Source organism: Centroberyx gerrardi, chromosome 3 (assembly GCF_048128805.1).
Source record: "Centroberyx gerrardi isolate f3 chromosome 3, fCenGer3.hap1.cur.20231027, whole genome shotgun sequence".
NCBI lineage: Eukaryota > Metazoa > Chordata > Actinopteri > Beryciformes > Berycidae > Centroberyx > Centroberyx gerrardi.
Genome location: NC_135999.1, coordinates 16,138,558 through 16,143,957, shown reverse-complemented (window position 1 = coordinate 16,143,957; position 5,400 = coordinate 16,138,558).

Below are 5,400 nucleotides of genomic sequence, written 5' to 3'. Positions count from 1 at the left end.
TGTAATGAATTCTTTATGTAAACTGCATTGTGATCCCTTGGTGAAGATTAAACATGGCCGTGAGAAAAATATGTTTGTGATGAGATATAAGTCTTATTGTAAATACATGCTAAAGTTGTATTCATTATCGGTCCGGTGATATGAGACTAGGTCTTACTAAATCGCAGGTTTACTCATATTCCTGGTGGTTAACGTTTCTTTCTTCAGCTGGTCGTCAACTATGCCCCTTTGTTTTGGGGGGAAAAAAAAAGAGAGAGCGAAAACAGAAAACATTTGGATTGTTTCCAGCTTGCAAATGAAGCATAAAGCATGCTCTCAGTGTGACAATGTTTATACAATGTTTCAGCAAGACAGCTTAGACTAACTTACAGATCTCAGGAAAAATATTGAGACTCTGCACATATGCTGATTGTCTGGAGTCAAAGGGCCTTGTGGTGATTTATGATGGAGCAGCCATAATATATTTCCCTCGCCACAATAGTGCTGATAGACGGTAAACAGATTCTGAGGTCTGCCGTAAACCCAAACTTTGCCAATTAACTGCATTCGATGTGTTTGTCGGCCTCACCGAGTCTAACAATCACTGCAATTGTGCTCAATTTGTTATGACTAAATCGTGGATGACATCACTGAAGTAAAATGTCTGATTTTTCCATACAAAGTTGTACAATGAATTGGCTTCTTTCAAGTCCTCGGCATCTGAAATTTTCATTCCTGAAAGCTGTGTTTAATAATCTGTGTGTTTTGGTCCAACTACTCATTGTTGTCGCTTGTGTCCAAAAATACAAATGTGAGAAAAACTCCCGACTCAAACTGTGTTTTTCTTTAATAATCACAAATACCTGTGGGTGTTCATTCTCGGAATAGTGACACAACTGGCACAAACTCTCCATTGATCTCCTCATACAGGCAAGCCAGACACAAGGTGCTGCCAAACAAATGAACAAATGTTTTGGGGATTATTATAATATGCATTTCATCACTACATGGTGGTGTTAGGTTTGACTGACCAGCAGGCAGTTCTCTTGTTTCCCATCTCTTGCTTCCATTCTGAAGAACTTGTGCAGGTTAACAGAATATACATATTTTAAACCTATTTTAAACATCTCTTTTGAAGACGGAAAGAACTGCTTGTGCTGTTTTCACTTTGCACATATCAATCTGACCTCATTCTATAACCTATACCATCTTTTTTGTTAGACAGAGAACTTCGGAAGTTCAGAGCTCCCAGACAGTCGATGTATAGCTCTTCTAACAGGTGGACTTTGTAATGGAAATCTTATGCACAGGTCATACAAATCTGCATCACATACACAAAGGTAATCATTTTACTGTTAGCATCCAGTGAAAGTCTAACAATCCACTGTTCTCCTCCTGACACCAAACCATAACAAACCAGGATCAGGCTGGTGCAATTACATTTAATTTGATTTACCTTTCATCTATGTTAAAACTGCCAGTTTAGCTAAACATAATTGTGTATTCAAGAGACATGGGAAATAACAGGCAGTAAACACAAAAAATATGTCTACATGAATGCTCAACTATAGGCCACAGCAAGTCACATTTTTGGTCCAGATTTGGCCCAGTTGGAAAACATAATTTCCACTACTTAGAATACCTGTTAGCGTTTAATATTTTTGGTAAATGTTTCACATTTCACATTTTTTGTCACATTTTTTGACTGTTAACGCCATGAATAGAAAGCATTTAATCTAAAATGTGCAAGACTTGTTTGTCTTACTTTGTGGTTAGATTTGTTGTTCGATCCAAACACTGGGTATGAAAACAGTCTAGGACCAAATCATTACAAAATCAGTTGTCACCCAGACTGCACCCCCCCCCCCCCCTCCACATGTGAGTGTTGGCGTTGCTCTGCCAAGTGAATGCAAACTAAATTCTTACAGTGCATGACGCAGCCCCAGGTCTCCTCAGATACAAGCCAGCAACCACAATGCAGAACTTGTTTAGAAGCCAATGCATATCTCAAAAGAAAGCAAAGAGAGATGAGTATGAAATCCAAGCCAGGATGAGAGCGCAGCTGTGTTGGATTTGTCACAACACATCCCCTTCCAAGTGAACATCAGACGAGCATAAGCACTGAACATCGGTCAGACGCGAGGCAATCATCTTTCCCCCTTGCTCTGAAGGGAAGACACTTCTGGGGGAAAGTTGTGATCTCACCCTTGACAAGTGATGATCTAATACAGATAATCGTACATTATGCTGGAAGCAGGAAATCATTATTTGATTGCCTTGTTTCAACTGTGCCTGTTTGACACTGCTCTGTCCAGCAATATCTTTTTTCTCAAGTGACATCTGCATTGGGAATGGCTGTCAGTTTCCAACCATTTAAATACTTGTCTGCCTCGTAAAACAGTGCGAATTATCTCAAACACATGCTGTACATAAAACGGTGTTCTCTGCCAATCCAAAAATCAGACACTATCCTGTGTCTCTGTATAAGTACAGAGGAACCTTATTGTGCCCCCAGGCCTCCTGACTCTTTTCCAAATGTTGTTGGCTGATTGAGTGACAGGCGCTGTTTGAGAAAGAGTCACTGAGGAGCTCTTTATTCCAGCTGTGGGGACCGTGATTGTTGAGCTATGTGCTGAGACACACAGATGCTTGTTTGGCCAGATCACTTGATATGGCGAGAGATCTCTTCCATCGCCAGGCTCCCGAGGCCAAGGACCCACTGAAATCACAAATACAGGAGGGTGCAGAGCTTGTCAAAACCCACTAAGCAGGTACAGAGGGGACTCCGAACTGAGTCAATAAATAATGCACCTATCAGTGACTACACGCAGGACGCACTTGGCTGGTATGGCCTGGGCCTGACTGTTTATTATCTTTTATGAAACTATCTGATAACAATTTCAGCTTCTCAGCCTCTACCGGCATGTGTTCCCTGCCGATAGCATATTTGGATTAACAGCAGACCAAGTGGAGCCATGTTGAATTGCTTTGTATTTCTTTACTGCTCTTGGAGTAGCAAAATCCTTGGATGTTCAGATCACTGTTACGGACAATAGAAGGGAAAGGCAACACAGCTTGTTAAAGGATTGTTAGAGGTGTCATTTATGAGGAGTTTTGGAGGCCATATGGGCGCTACAATACAGTATAATGAATATATAATGAAAATAAGGATAATGAAACATAATGAAAAGGTGCATTTGACAGGAATAAATGAGGGATCCTGCACTTCAACTGCCAATTTCAACAATACAATTTTTTCAATAAACTTTCAGCTAATTAAATAGTAGAAGAGAAAATGCATTGATGCTGGGTAGTTTGACATTCATCTCTACAAAGACTACAAATGGCTGAATATATGGGTGAACACTGGGCCAGTAAGAGAGATCTGTGATCACCAGTAGTTTATTCCTGACAAAGCCAAGTCTGTGGATGCAGTGTGACTTTCCAACATAGAACAACTGATGCAGCATTTCCATTACTGTGACCAAACTGAGCAGACAGCTCGTCAGTATCAGCATTGTTCTAAAGCCAAGCAGAGTAAAATTCATGAAGTGCGTTTGATTATACAAGCTTGCACAGTCACTGCCCAAGCACCGATGCTACTAAAAAGTTTGGAGAGAGCACACACTGCATCTTTCAACAACACAAAGTGTATGTTCAAATGATCACAATACATGGATAGTGTGAAGTACACAACAAGGTGTTATTGCAGATATTGTCTACTGTACTCTTCTCTAAGTAAAATGACTTTAAGCTGCCTTTGGGATCTTCACATTCATCCTTTTCAAACCATAAGCACTTTTCTCTTCCCTTTAAGATGGTGCTATTAACTAGGGGATCATTGCATTCCTCTCCTAAAAGTTTTTTTTCTTATCTGCAATGTAATATAAATAGATTCAAACCATCTTTTCACTTCAGACTCTCCTGAACGCTGTTAAAGGAAAATACACATGGGTGGTCATGTGGAAAATGGGTTTAGGGAAAAATGCCTAATGGAACCCAAATTCCCTTCTCTAATGAATTTAAAAGAGTGGGACTTCCAGGTTCCTAACAATCATATTTCATGGGAAGCACAACAGTAAAGTCTTAGGTGGGTTGTTCTCTGTGGTGGAAATACAGCTCAGAAACGTTGTTTGCACATTTACCTTGTCTTATTTTTAACATCCTGACCACAAGAGAATAAAATGTTACTTAGAGGTACACAGCTTTATTTTAAATTGTATTTTTATTGACACTTTTATTGACATTATTGACATTTGTAAGAAATCATGACTTTCAAAAATAACAGTATACACACAAGTCAATAAATTATCCTGAATTAAAAACAGCAGTACTACATCACATTTTGTAAAATGTTCAGCCTGAAAAAATACAGGACAAAGTCTGTTCACCGCAAAGTTGTTTCCATGTTTATTAATATTAAAACTCATACAATTCCTTGGAAATTGTACATACCATACAATAAAGTGCTGTTCATTAACAAGGTGCCCATAGCCTACAGTCAGCACAAAAAATAATCAAGGGATCCATTCATTTCTATTAATGGGGAAAATGTGGAACTCTGCCAAAGATAGAAACCAGTGGACTCTAGTCTTCTATGTCCTGAACAGGCAAAACCTGAAGCTGCTTCATGAAAGTCAGTTGTCATTCTAACCTGTAACAGCAGAAGTTACAGGTCCATATCCCTGGAAAAGTCTATACAGTATATCCACAAAATTGGTGTCAGTGAAGCAGCTCTAGGATTTGTTTGTTGATAAAATTATTGCTAGAGGCTTTTCTATCTTTGGAAGACTTACTAATTTTCAAATTTAATCTGTTTAATTTGTTCTGTTTGACGAGCGATTTTACTGGTATTTTAATGGTAGAATATATTAAGGAATGGGATGAGAGGGGGCAAAAAAAAGGGTCTTAATTCAAACTCCTGGTTTTTATGATTCCAATAAGATAGAGTTAACCACAGAACAAGGCTGCCTTTTTCTTTCATTATTAAAGTTGAACCAACTCTGAAATATTTTCCATTTAAAGGCTACAACCAACTGCAATAACGAAGTGTTTCATTTTGTTCACATACAAACATGTTTACAATAAAACACTCAATAATTAATTGCTGACTCAAACATCTGCTCTTATTCAAAGAGCTGCATTATAAGATAATGATGCAAGACTGAGTTCAGGCTTTTCCAAATATTAGTTTTATTACAGAAGCAAGTTTTGAAATGAACCTCACTCTAAGTCATTACACAACTGTATTTTGTTCATTTGACAACTTTGCCCGATTTCACCCCCATGAATCTGTATTATGTAGTGTCCAGTGAATACAGCATGTGCCAGAGGGCAATTCCCGTAAAAAATATTTAAAGTATTGAATGTCATGAATCAATTCCATGTCAAAGCGTATTTCCCGTCACAGTCTTGTTCAGT